Below are 15,050 nucleotides of genomic sequence, written 5' to 3' on the forward strand. Positions count from 1 at the left end.
AATCTCAACTCCAGAGCTCCCACAGCATCGACCCAGGCCTCTCCCCCTTCTCCCTCCGCTCAGTCACGCTTCCCTTCCCAACAGAGATTTTCCGAGAGCTCTCACCAATCACATCCGAATGCAGGTCTTTTCATCAGAGTCGGTTTTCTGGGCTACCTGAACAAAGACAACGGCTTACTATCTTTTAGATTTTTGTACAGGTGTGTGCTTTCTTGCCCAGTTTTTTTTTTTTTTCTTTTTGCTTCCATTTTTCAAAACCTTTTTCTTAGTTGAGGGAAAAAACTAGAACCTAGTTCCCGTTCACTGTTCTCAGCTACACTTGGTCTGCTGTTCAACTCATTTTTAATTTATTCAGTACAGATATTTTCCTTTTTATTTACAGAATGTTCATATGATCCTCTTGTATAGATTTTAATTCCCAAATTCTCCACCCTTTGGGCTGTTGTATCTCTCTTTTTTCTCTATTGTTTTTAACATATTAACCAGAGGTGATTGAAAGTCCTTGTTTGCTAACTCCATTATCTGGGTCATCTCTCTTCTTTCTTCTTCTTCTTCCTTCTTCCTTCTTCCTTCTTTTTCTTCATGAGTTGGGCATTTTTCCTCATCCCTACATTTCTAGAAATTTCTCTTTTCTTTTTTTCTTTTCTTTTTCCTTTCTCTTTTCTTTTCTTTTCTTTTCTTTTCTTTCTTTTCTTTGTCTTTTCTTTCTCTTGATTTTATTTATTCATGGGAGACACAGAGAGAGAGAGAGAGGCAGAGACACAGGCAGAGGGAGAAGCAGGCTCCATGCAGGGAGCCGGATGTGGGACTCGATCCTGGGCCTCAAGGATCAGGCCCTGGGCTGAAGGCAATGCGAAACCAATGGGCCACACCTGGGTTGCCCCTCTAGAAATTTCTTAATACATGTTAGACATTGTATGTGATATTACACCAGAGGCTTTAGAGGCTACCATCTTCCTTTGTTGGTGAGTAGAATGAAGGTTGGGGCACATGAATCCAATCAGACACTAATCAAGGCTGGGGGCTGGGTTTCAGTATTAGTAAACTCAGGCCACTTCTACTTGCCCCCTGCTCATGTTTGCGGTGCTCTCTCTCTTCCTGCATGGGGTTTTGGTTCTAGGTTGGTGGATCTCTGTCTCAGGTTTGGAAGACTGCAGAGAATTCAGCTCTGCCTTTCAGAGGGGATCAGCCCAGCTCTCCGGTTCTCCTACTTAAAATTGCTTCAAAATATAGTGACTTCTCTGAAGGTAAGATAGTATGTTTGAATTAGGCCACTTCTTTTTCTTCTTCTTTTTTTAAATTTATTTTTTAAAGATTTTATTTACTTAGGAGAGAGAGAGAGAGAAAGCAGAAGCAGGGGTGAGGGGCAAAAAAGAGGGAGAGAGAAGGAGGCTCCCCACATTGAGCAGGGAGCCTGATGCTGGGCTGGGTCCCAGGACCCCTGAGCTCATGACCCGAGCTGTAGGCGGACACTTAACTGACTGAGCCACCCAGGCACCCCCAATTAGGCCATTTCTATAAGACTCCTGGAGATTGCACTTTACCTCTGGAAGCTTTTGGCTTAGTCCACAGCTTCCTCTATAGCACCAAAAGATAGCAAATGTTTTGTGAAGAAGAGCAGTTGTGCATTTGGAACCCCGCTGGTTTCCAGTTGGTCCTATTGGTCATGTGGACCCTTTCACTGTTTTGCTGGCTTCTCATTTCCAAAGCTGGGGCTCCACTGATCAAGCCAGTTCTTGAGCAAACACCCCGAATCAGAAAGTACCCATAGGGGAAAAAAACGTAAAAATCCTTGCTCACATAAAAGGGTTTTTCTTTTTTCTGGAATTTTAGTGTATTGCTTATGAACTTCTCTGATGCTTTAAAAATATGTTTATAATTTATCTGGTTGTGACCCGTTTGCGGCCACAGTCCTTTCCTGTGTTGACCTATTCTGTTCTAAAACAGAAGTCCCCTCATCATTAGTTTTAATTCCATCAATTACGCATTGTTAATATTATTGTTTGGTAAAGTCCAGCTTTCAATGATTTGTTATATCTGCCATTTTCTAGCCTTAAAAGGCATTTTTCATCTTAGCTTTCCTTTTAAATTGATTTCTTAAAGTTCATTCTTTAGAAATTCCTTTAATGAGCATTTGTTGATGATACTAGTCTTGGTAAATGTTTGCATTAAAGCATCTTTAATTCATTCCAGTTCCCGAAATATGGTTTAATTGGGTATATACTGAAAATTTTGTCTCTCTGCCTTGATGATTTAATTCAACTCTCTCTTGCCTTCCATTGTTAAATACATTGTCGGTCTAAATGTTAGTCCTTTCTAAGGGTCCTGTCCTTTCTGTTGAGCTTTTAAGATTTTCTTTTGTATTTGGTATTATTCAGTTTCTTTGGATGGGTTTGATTATAGATTATTTATTTGACTATTTTTTTTCTTTTGCTTGAGATGTATTCAGCTTCCTGAATCTAAAAGTTCTCTTATCAGTTCTGGAAATTTTTGTCATTATGTATGATATTATGATGTCTTTCTCTCTAATTCTCTTTCTAGAAGTCCAGTTAAATGTTTATTATATCATCTCACCATACCGTCTAAATATTTTACTCTCTTGTCTGTATTTTGCTGCTTCTTTTCCCTCTAAGTTGTATTTGGGATAGTTTCTTCTGACTATCTGCCAGCTTACTGGTTTCCCTGTTGTATTTATTCTGTTAAGTCCATTCGAAGAGTTTTAAATTTCAAGAATTTCTGTTTGGTCCTATTTCTAATTACCGACATCAACTTTTATAAGCCTACTTTGGAACAGCTGAATCTAGCTTACAGATTTCTTAGCCTTTCCTTATATTTTCTGTTTTTTTCTGTGTGTGCTACATTCTAAATATTATTTTCATTTCCTTCAGTTCATTTGTTCTATCTTCATGATGTAATTAGTGTCTAATCTGGAATTTCTAAATTCAGTTAGTATATTTTAGTTTCTAGAATTTATATTTGGTTCTTTCCAAATCCACACGGGAAACTTAGGGATTCTGTTACTGCTTAATTATGATTTTTACTGTAGTTTATTAATATAAACATTTATAAACTCTCTGTGATAATTCTAATATATGTAGCTTTTGTATTTCTGCTTCTGCAGTTTATTGCTTCAGCTCTCATGCATGTGGCTTTTTTCCTTTTGTGGTTTGATATTTTTTTTTGTAATATAATCCTAGAATTGTATCTTTGAGAATATTTAATCTTAGATTTACAGTTTGTTTCCAGAGGGAAATTTTGCATTTCATCTGCAACATGCCTGGGACCTCTAAGAATTTTGGGACACTCTGAAGTAATTTTTTGCTTGAATTTTTCCCCCCATCATACCTATTAGTATTAATTCCAGCATTATATCCTATTGAAGGCAGGTGTTCCTATTATTTTTCTCTGCAGAGCAAGGTTTTTTTTTTTTTTAAGTTTTTTTCCCCTCCTGATTCAATGATTATAATAATCAAAATTATTAGACTAAGTGTAGTTAAAATAAGCCGCAAAATTTCAGTGGCTTAAGAAAATGATGGCTTATTTTCCCCAAGCCAAGTCTGATGTGGAGTGGGCTGTTTTCCCACATTTTTTACTTTAATATGTGGAACACATTACCTCCAGAGAGCCAGGTCTGGAAATGGAGTACATTATTTCCACCCACATTCTACTGGCCAGAATGCTGTCACACGGCCCCAAACAAACTGCAGGGGAGGCTGGGAAAGAGCATCTTCCTCAATGCCCAGGAAGGGGAAAGGTTATGATGAACGTGTAATATTGTCTGGGTCACATCCGCCAAGGTCAGAGGTGTTTGGGTGTCCAGCATGATGTTCTGATTTCCCAACTTGCAGGAGATTAGCCTTTTTTTTTTTTTTTTAATGCTTTTCTAAATCAGTCTGTGGTCAGTTAGACTCAAAGCCTTGGGGATGCCAGTTTTAGTGCTTCTGGACTTGCTGGATTTGTACTTTGTTGACAATTCTGAGAATTCCCCTTTTTCTACTAGCTCATCAATGCATTTTTTAAAAAAGTTTTCTTAAAATGCACATTTTATGCACTATTCTTAGGTATTCTGTACCAGGAGGATTTCTGATGCATTGCAGAAATTGGAAGTCAACTTCAGCGTTTGAGAGACTATTCTGACCCCAGTCACCAGCTCGTATTCTAGTGTGGCTCTTCAGGTTGAGGAAGAAACTGGGTAGTTCCCTCATTTTGAGAGTCTGAAATGTTACGCCTACTCATAGCTAGCTGCTCCTGTTCCTTAGCACACGTATCTTTCTCAATTTTATTTCACATGAGAAAGCCAAGTTATTCCCAGACCAAGTTGTTTGCACTAAGTTTCCAAGGGGCTGCTTTTATCCGCTTTCAAATGGACCACTACTGTATCACTTTTCTTGTTTCTTCCCTTTTAAAAGATATCCTTCAGGAAGTTAAAGGGACATTCAGTCTGAGAGGAAGAAGATTTGATAACATGACATAAATTCATAATCACCTACATTCCAATGAAAACAAAGTGACATAGGAGACATCAAATGTTGAATTATAGTTTGAGTGTTAGGATTTCCTTATTTATAAAAAAAATTAAGTAAAGTTCTCTTGTCAGTAAGGAAGACTTAAGAATTAAGGTAAATGGTCAAAATCCAAGGTTATTTATTGTGAGTTGTCATAGTTGTAGATCATAAACTAATCTAAATGCAATGTTTGAATTACTTGTAAAAATTATTTTGTATGTTCCTCAGGAAAATGATTAATATGACATGGTCGATTTTAAGTTCAGTGGGTATTACCTGGAACTATATATTTTCAGAGTGTTGAATTCATTTCTGTTGTAAAAAAAAAAGGGTTAAAATTATTTTGCCAGTTTTGCAGACCTTAAGAGGCAATGTCAGATTGAGTTCATTTAGAGCTTTAAGTCTAAATTAGTGTCATTAATTCAGTGATTGATAAAGTCTCTTGTGTTTTTAACATTTCTAAAAGAATCTCAATTTGGAAAAATAACTTTAGCCTAAGTTTTCTATTTTTATGGACTGATTTCATGAACTTCACCATAAGCATTTGCTATAGAGTAGAATCAGTACCATATAAGGCAGATCTAAAGTTTTGTCAGTCTTTTTTTTTTTTGTCACTCTTTTTAATTCAAGTCATACCTTTTATCTCTTCAAGTGAACAGATTGATATTTTGTAATTGTTAAAAACTACTTTCTATATTGCTTTTAAATAGTTTACTTTTCTTCCAATTACCAAGAAAAGTTGACGTATAATCTTCTTTAAGCCTACTTTATTGTGGTCTCAAATTGTCAAATTCATGACATGTACATCAATACTATTGCCAGTTTGGTTATAGAAGGTAATTATTGCTTTTTAAATATTACCATTTTTGAAAAACTTTCCTTTTTCTTAGATCTAATAGGTTATATTCCCTCATTTCACTCATTTCTTTCTGTGACAGTATGGATGGTTGCTTGGTAAGACACAACAGTTTATAAATAGTGCCTGTAAATCCAATTAAAAGGGAACATATATTATTGTTTGCGTTAAAAAAGAAATCCTGTTCTATGGCTATTGTACTGGTTTTCTCTCAAAGACTGTTTTTGTGTTATTTGCAATTCCAGCTCGGTTTCCAATCTCCATCATACAAGTCATAGTTATTACAAAAGGCAAAGAATGTCTGCTAAGGAAAGATAAACTGGTGATAGCTAGATATAGAGTATAAGCACCAATGGCAGCACAGATAGGAAGGTAGAGGATTTGAGAAAAGGTTGATGTGCTTGAATTGGAGAGGTCAGGAAAGATCCAAGAAGTGATAGGACTTGAAATAGTCTATTATAGTTACTGTACTTTTTTCTTTTCCATCTTAAGACCCAAGCCTTTAAACATTTATAGGTGATTTTATTTCTTTTTTAGTAGGGTTATTTTACCAGGTTAATTTGGCAAAAGAAACTCTTATTTATACACTAAGAACCTGGCAAAACACATCCTCTAATTCAAGTAGGTAGGTTTTTACATTTTAAAGGAAGTCATATCAGTGGACCCCACTGAAATTCTTTCACCAGGGACATTATTCTGTAACCAAAATTTTGCAAACGATATTTGGGTATTCTTGGAATTTATGCATTGATCTCAGGTTAAGAACCTCTGCTCAATATATCCTAATAATCCAATACCAAATAAATCAAGTTTGAAAGTCAAAAGAAAGAAAAAAGTGGGCTACAAGGAGAGTAAATGATTCACTTAAGCAGTTTTTACCCCTTCTCTGGGTCTTTCTGTAGCTCTGTGTTATTATTCTGATTTAAAGTATTAAAAACTGAACCCCATGTATTATATACCCAAGATGAAATCAAATATTCAGGGAACCAGGTAGGTTAATGAGTGCACTGAGGAATACTAATACTAATGCACTAGGAATACTAGCACTTGGCTAGTCCAAGGGGGTAAGTTGTCAAAGGCAGAGGGGTGAAGAGGAGGAGGCCGGAGATGGTTTCCAGAGACCTGGAATAACTAATTTCTGATACGAGTTGTGTATATTAATCTGTTTGCGCTGCCATTAACAAAGTACCACAAACTGAGTGGCTTAAACAACATATTTATTTTCTCACAGTTCTGGAGGCAAGAAGTCCAACCTCAAGATTCCAGCTGATTTGGGTTTTGGTGAGGCCATTCTTCCTGGCTTTCAGATAGCTGCCTTCTTGCTATCTCCCACCATGGCCTTTCCTCAGTAGTGTGCACATGCAGAGAGAGCTCCCTCTCTGGTGTCTGTCTCTTCTTATAAAGACATTAATCCTATTGGAGCAAGACCCCAATATTATGACCACATTTAACCTTAATTACTTAGAGGCCCCATTTTCTTTTCTTTTCTTTTTTCTTTTCTTTTCTTTTCTTTTCTTTTCTTTTCTTTTCTTTTCTTTTCTTTTCTTTTCTTTCTTTTCTTTTCTTTTCTTCTTTTCTTTTCTTTCTTTTCTTTTCTTTTCTTTTCTTTTTTCTTTTCTGATTTTATTTATTCATGAGAGACACACAGAGAGAGGCAGAGACACAGGCAGAGGGAGAAGCAGGCTCCCCACTGGGAGCCCGATGTGGGACGTGATCCCAGGACTCCAGGATCATGTCCTGGGCTGAAGGCGGACGCTCAACCACCGAGTCACCCAGGTGTCAGGTGTTCTGAGGCCCCATTTTCAAACACAGCCACACTGAATGTTAGGACTTCAATATAAGATTTTCTTTTGGGTAGAGAGGGGAGGAGAGAGAAGGACGCTCAATTCCCTTCATAATACTGTGTGTCTCCTAGTAAGCTTATAAGCCAATAAGAGTAGCCAACAGTGTTTATCAAATCCACTTTCTGAGCCACCTCTGTTCAACTGATCTGACCAAATGCAAGTTCAAGAGTTCCACTCACATATTTACTGAAACAAAATTTCTAGGTTTGGGGCAAAAATCTCAATTTTAATCAGACCAGGTGATTGATTTGCACACCAAATATTGAGAATAGTAACCTAAAATACTTAGTAAGAGTTGCTGGGGAAAATCAGTAGTTTGTAACAGAGGGGCCATTTTATTGAACACTTACTAAAACTCCGGTGTATAAATGCAAGCTTAATAAGTACTCTTTCTGATACCTCTGTTGCACTCAACAAAATGGAGAAAACGATGTTCTTATCCTCTGTTTGCAATGAAGTTTAGCAATGTAGATCAAGGGCCTTGTCATTGGGACCCATTTAAAAAAAAATAAAAAAGACTTGCTTTTGTTCTTGCAGTTGGCATAAATTCCAAGGAGTGATTAGAATTAAGTGAAAATTTTTGAGAAAGGTAACAGATTTCTTATTGTATAAAAGAATCCCAATGCATGATTAAGAAAAACAAAACTTTCCTTTGAATTTTAAATATTCATCTCAAATTGCCAAATTTACATGTGGAGAAGATGAAGGGGAAACCTGTTTTTTATTTGGTGGGTTGAATATTGCTCTGCCGGATGTCCAGGGGCAAAAAATCAAGCAGGAGAAATAAGCTGCTATTTGCAAAGTGTTAAAACAACAGCCAGATTGTTTCTTCTTCACTTACTGTGCACAGTATGGGCTGGCACCGCTGTGGTAGCTTAGAAATCTCAAGTGCTGTCAGGAAAAACAAACCCAACCCTCTAGATAGAATAAAAGGGTGAAAAAGCAAGCAAGGAGGAAGACCAAGAATTTATCTGCAGTTAACAAAAGAGTGATATATTTGCTAACAGAATGGTAGGAACGGCTGTGTGCGGAGAGAGTGATCTTGGGAAATGTCTTTCTTACATTTTGCTGTCTTTATTCCTAAGTGTAGCATAAAGGTTGATTTAATTAGCAGTGAATTCTTTTAAGATGTAAAATTTCCTTTAAGATCCCAAAGCCTGTATAAGCCTACGGGATGGTGTTGCCTTGAAGAGTTCATATATTTCTTAGATGTTTATTGAGAGAAGTTTCTTTATGAAGTTTTTTCTTTTTCAGTGAAAACGGAGTGAATGAAAAGAGAAAAAGGAAATGATCGTTTGTTACGCTACATTAGTTTTAAGCTATTTACCTGGACTACACTAAAGGGGAAATGGTTCTTGTGGTAAATTATCTCTCTGCTTCTCTTTCTGTCTCTCTCTTCCCCCATAAAAAATATATCCCTTGAAATTTCCTTGTGGAGTAGTTGTAATATCAACTGCTACTACTCTATAGGCAGTTTCAGCATAAACACAGGTTTACATTGCTACAGATATTCTGGTGACAGTGACTGGAAAAGGTAAACTTTACAAAAAAAGAAAAAAGAGACAATTAGCTATTTTTACTGAAAATGTAAGTCGTTTGACATGATCAAATAATTCATTTTATTTTTCCTATTGTTTGATTGGTTTTCTGCATTTCTTTGTTTTCTTTTTTCTTTCTTTCTTTTTTTTTACTTAGTGTAGGACAGATTTTATCCTGATCGTTTTTGTGGAATTTTCAGGGAAGTAGGCTGGTGGTAACAATCTGTCTTGTCCTCTCAATGAAGAGTACTTCAAACTGGTTTTCACCTTCAGAGGTTCAGCACATCATGTTGTTTAACTTAAAAACTAAAGATGAAAAAAGCATTGGTACTAAGGCATATTAACTGTGACTACTTCTACAGAAATTTCTTGGTAACAGGAGCAGCTGGGTGGTTCAGTCCTGATCCTAGGGTCCTGGGATAGAGTCCTGTGTTGGGCTCCCCGGAGGGAATCTGCTTCTCCCTCTGCCTGTGTTTCTCATGAATAAATAAATAAAATCTAGAAAAAAATTTATTGATAATAGACTTAGTAAATTAATAAATTATTCAATTAAAAAACAAAATTCAACTGAGTAAATTTCAAAGATCCTAATGATTTTTTTCAATGATTTATGGTGATTTATGGACTCCGCGGCATCCCATCTAGCAGCTCCAAGGAGCTGTACAAAATGAAAACTTTCATAGAAGGGAGTCAGAACAAGGAGGCAAAAAGTAGATCGGTTCTGTCAAAGGCACTTTCCTTTAGGAGATCCAGAGTCTATTAGGTAGATTACCTAATTAGTGCTCAGCATTATAATTAAGTTCTGATTTAGTGATATGGACTCATATATGTGGCTCCATTTTGGGCCTGTTGTCTTGTTTTTAACACTCGGGAAATAGAAGGTATCTGTTAAAGAGTTTTAGCCACTGGATGACTGATTTGGACTGTGGGACGATCCTATTTTTATACCATCAAGATGCTTAGTAAGGGTTCTTATAATTTCTAAAAGATAAAGAAAAAAATGGGAAAACAGATTTAAACTTAATATACTGGTTAACAATCCAAGTTCACATGCCCACCCTGGTTATGTTACCGTAAGTGGAAGATTCTAAGCTTAAGGACTTAGTAAAAGTTCTCGTTAGAGATCTGTGAATAGGTGCGTACACTTCAATCTTTCTCAGTCATAAATCAATCAGCTAGCAGTAAAAGGATCTGGGTTAGGAAAGGGAAATAACCCAAGTGATATCATTATTTTAGCATGAATATATTCTTCATTGTTTTAGTACAATTGTTATGAAACTTGTGGTTATTGAATGTTTTTGCGTGTTCATGTTCGCCTGACTATTCCTGTAAGTAGTAAGTAGATGTTCCAAAAATAGTTCTTGAAATAGTAAATGAATAAATGAGGTCTTCTTTTTTTTTTTGTTTTTTGTTTTTTTTTGTTTTTTTTTTTTAAATGAGGTCTTCTTAAACATCCTAAGAAGGAAAAAAAAAAAAATACAGTTGATCCTTGAACAAGGTGAGGATTAGGAGCACTGACCTCCACACAGTTGAAAATCTCAGTATAATTTTTTTCATTCTTCCAAAATGTAATGACTACTAGCCTACAGTTGACTAGAAGGCTTACTAATAACATAAGCAGTCGATAAACGTATATTTTGTATATTTCAAGTATTACACATTGTATCTTACAATAAATTAGCTAGAGAAAAGAAAATGTTATTAAGAAAACCATAGGGAAGAGAAAAATACATTTCCAGTGCTGTACTGTTAAAAAAAAAAAAAAATTCTATGAATAAGAGGACCTGTTTGGTTCAAACCTGTGTTGTTCAACAGCATATATAACACTATATATGCCTGATATATATTATATAAATTACACTGTATATTATAGAACTTAGTTTGCTACTATAAGTGATTTGAATTGACTTTATATTTTTGTATCTCTTTACTCTTTGTATTCCTATCATTCATGAACACAAAATAGAAGTCCCTCTGATTATCCTATTATCTTTTTGTTTGTTTGTTTTTCCTCTTTTTTTTTCTCTTTGTTTTTAAAATGTGTTTATTTTTTAGTAATCTCTATGTACAACGTGGGGCTCAAAATCAAGACCCCAAGATCAGGAGTTGCATGCTCTACCCACTAAGCCAGTTAGACACACCTACCCTATTCTAAAAACTTTAATCTTCATTTTATTCTGGGCTTTCCTTTATCTCAGGATTCATTCTTCCATTGCTAACCTTTGGCCCAACTCTTGTGATGGCTCCTATTTTTGTTTTACTTCTTCACAAAATATTTATGACATTCTTTCTCCTCCCTGACTTAGTCTCCTTCGTCCACTGGGGACAATTTGGCCCATGAAGTCATTTAAACTAAATACTGCTCATTCTCCTATAGGCATAGTTTTTTAGATTTACTATAGTTTTAGATCAATTAGGCATTCTTTAAATATTTTTTTCTTTAAATATTTTTAAAGTGATTGCAGTGAAATTATTCTTCTTCAATTTCTCAGTAAAACCCATTCATCATTCCAGGCTAATAGAGTCCAGCTTTGTTTCCTACTGTTTAAAGTGACTGTCTTCTAACAACGGTTACTTCCTCATATTTATCAAGATTTTTGCTTCTTGCCTGAATCTCTCTCTTCATCCCTCCCCAACATTTAATATTCCTGTTGCTGGACCACCTGATTGATGCTTTCACATTAGAATTTCTTACTCTATTCCAAATCCTGTAAGCTATGTTCTACTCATTACATAGTATCATCTAGAACTCTGAAAACACCTGAAATTCCAGACTTCTTCAATCCTTTTCATGACTAAAACTTCTGGACACCTCATCAGATTCCTATCTTTATCATTTTATTGAAAATTCCTTACTGTCATTATAGCCATTCTAACTCCTAAAATCTTGCTATATTTTCCCTTAGATCTCTCATCACTATCAAGGATTATATTTTTTATTGATTTGCTTGATTCATAACTTTATTTCTCTCCAGAATGGAAACTCTTGAAGGACAAGAGTTGTGTCTTCTTCACTAGTGATTCCCTAGTTTACAACAGTGCATGGTGTAGAGTGGGTATTTGTTGAATTGATGAGTGAATAAAGTAATTCCAGTGAATCATGGAGTTTTTTTTTCAAATGATTGTACATCAGGTTAGCTGTATATTTTAATTATGTTTACATCTACTTTTGCTGAATAGAACTGCCCTCAGGCTCAGTCTCCATGGTAGGAATGATTTCGTTATGTAACTAAAAGGTTGTTTCCCCAAGACTATCTCAGAGGCATGCACATTTTAGGGTGAATGTTCTTTTTAGAGTATGTTTACAAATATAAACTATAGTAAATTTGGTACATTGTCTTTTATTATTGAGTGGCATTTTTTATAGTCCTGACTACTTATTGATCATCCTCAGTAGGAAGACTGAAAACATTAAAGGGCCAAAAGAAGCAGACACTTAGTTCTTTGTAAACAAAGGTATGATTTAGGAGGTGATTTTGGAACAGAGCCTAGATAAATGATACATGAAACTTCTTTTGCATTTCACTCAGAAACAAGAACATCCTCTAATGCATTTTTGTTCAGGTCATCTAAATAGGTTGCTTTATTGCCTTCCCTTTGCATATGAGGGTGTAAATCTACTAAAAAAAAGAATTAATGTAAATAAATAAATGTAAAATGAGAATTAAGCAATGATACGAGCTTTCAACCAGTGTTGGTATTATTTATTTATCAAATATTATGTAGAGTGTAATTGAGAACTCTGGGATGTCAGGAACAGCAACCTCCTGTCTCCTCCAAAAACAAAACACCGAGCCTAGTATTTGGCAGGCAATAATGCTTATAAAATGATCAATCAGATTTTCACTCTTGAGATCAGATATCTAATATACATTTATATTCATTTTCTCAAAATTCATTTTGGCTTTTCTGATTGTCTTTGTTATTGTTAAAGTCACTTGTTCTATGAGGAGTTATTATTTGATTATGGTTTAAAAATATGAAGCTGTAAATTCATAGTCTCATAGAAAGAACATCTTAAAACCAGAATTTTAGGACTGGATGGGTTAGTAGGGATCAGTCAGGCCAAACATTTTATTTTACAGATGGGCAAAAATGTCCCAGTGAGGTAAGTTGACTTGCCTGGGATTTTACAGCTTTTTAAATTGGACTAGAATCTAGATCACTAAATGCTGGTTTATTTCTATTATATTAAATGATTATGTACCATAAAGCATGTACAGAGAGTAATAAGCCTATGGTATGCAATATTCTCTAAGGCAGTGACCCCAAACTTTTTTGATAACACACTGTAATGAGTAGACAACTTTGAGAATACTTTCAATATATCTAAAATTCCCTATTAATAAATTATTATGTGCTATTTTCATAAGAGAAGTTTTTAAGGTTAATATAGAATAATAACACCTTAAAATAATTTTATTTACTTTTATTAGTAGAACAAACTTCCACCAATGAAACAATTATTAATAACATTTCTGAGAATGCACTGCATTTGAATATGCTTTATTATTTTTTAAAATATTGGCTTATTTTTATTTTTTTAATATTTTTATTTATTTGACAGAGGGAGAGAGAAAGAGAGACATACAAGCAGTGGGAGCAGCAGGCTCCCTGCTGAGCAAGGAGCCCATTGCAGTTCCATCCCAGGACCCTGGGATCATGACCTGAGCCAAAGGCAGGCATTTAACCAAATGAACCACCAAGGTGCCTCTAAAACTCTTGGTTGAAATTACATCTGATAAAGTGACTTAACAGGTTCAGATTTCAGTTTATTTTGATTTTTAGTTTGAATTTTCATAGTGGAAGAAATATAGGGTATAAACTTCCAGTTAAAGTAAGTTCTGGGGATCTAATGTTCAGCATGGTTAGCTGACAATACTAAGAGGGTAGATTTTAAATGTTCTCATCATACACACATAACACACAGTAGTAATTATGTGAGATGATAGAGGTGTTAACTAACCTTATGATAGTAATCATTTAACAATGTATCTGTGTATCAAATCATCACAGATTACACCTTAAGCTTATATTATGTTATACACCAATTATATTTCAACAATGCTGCAAAAAATACATGGGAAAAATATTTCACTGCTGCAGTTAGTATAACATGATATTAACTTTTAAACTGAATTCACCAATATGCAAAAACTTGTAGATGAAATTCATCTTCTTCTCATCTCCTCTGGGAGTCAATAATTTATTCTTGTAAACAAATGCTGGATGTCAAACAAATGTAACTATCAAAACCCTTCCTTTGGATAAAAGTCTACAGATATATACTTTTCTTTTTCAATGTTGATATGTATAAATTTTAGCAGTAACTGCACATAAAAGCAGATATTTCCAATTTTTTTCCCCTCCGGTATGCTTTCTCTGTAGCATGAAGTTATTTGGAAACAAGTTACTATTTCACGTATTATTAAAGTTACTCTCTATACAAATATTTATTGTAATTAATATAAAAATTCATATTTCAAAAGCTTTCTAGATAATTTCAAGATCTTGGACAACTTATTGTCAAGTATGATTAGATTATCATGGCTTATCTTTCAATATGGCTGATGAGAAGCATACGTTAGAGAATAGAAAAACAATTAGTCTTGCAATTTTCCTATCATTCAATTTTATCCTGTTCCCATATCGTTAACTCATGATTTTTTACAAAAATATTCTGTATTTATTTACCAATTTAATAAGAATTAGTTTACTTAAAACTGTATACCATTGTACATAAATCTCCTCTTTGGTTACTTGTTCACTGAAAGACACTCTATGTTGAAAGCAAATAAATGAGTGAGACCACTATGGCAAACTCTGCAGAGTGAAGCTTCCTTTCATTCTTTGGTATAGCAATCTTGCATGACATAATTATCTGAATTATATATTTGGACATAGACTGAATGAGACAGCAGTGTAAAATCATATTGATAGTTAAGTACCAGAAAATATTGATTTTTCTCATTCCTTTAGTTGAAAATGCAAGTAGAGATTTTAATATTCTCTTACATGAATAAATCATTTTGCATACACAAATAGGTGCCCTTACTCCTCTTTACAAATGATTATTTTTATGCTACAGATTCACTGCCCTGGTTTGTCTAGTCTTAAAACTGGAAACAAGACTATACTAGTCTAGGGGCATCTGGTGGCTCAGTCAGATCAGCAACCAACTCTTTTTTTTCTTTTTTTTTTTTTTAATTTTTATTTATTTATGATAGTCACAGAGAGAGAGAGAGAGAGAGAGAGAGAGAGAGAGAGAGGCAGAGACACAGGCAGAGGGAGAAGCAGGCTCCATGCA

General features: G+C 34.9%; 1 long non-coding RNA gene across 2 annotated transcripts in view; it reads left to right on the forward strand.

The window, feature by feature from the left end:
- Positions 1-15,050, forward strand: part of LOC111099026 — a 197,131-nt gene that overhangs the window by 47,614 nt on the left and 134,467 nt on the right. For both annotated transcript variants that reach the window (XR_005370419.1, XR_005370420.1), the window contains one exon: positions 1,121-1,247. This is a non-coding gene — a long non-coding RNA (uncharacterized LOC111099026). The remainder of the gene's footprint in view (positions 1-1,120; positions 1,248-15,050) is intronic.

This window comes from Canis lupus, chromosome 15, assembly GCF_011100685.1.
Source record: "Canis lupus familiaris isolate Mischka breed German Shepherd chromosome 15, alternate assembly UU_Cfam_GSD_1.0, whole genome shotgun sequence".
NCBI lineage: Eukaryota > Metazoa > Chordata > Mammalia > Carnivora > Canidae > Canis > Canis lupus.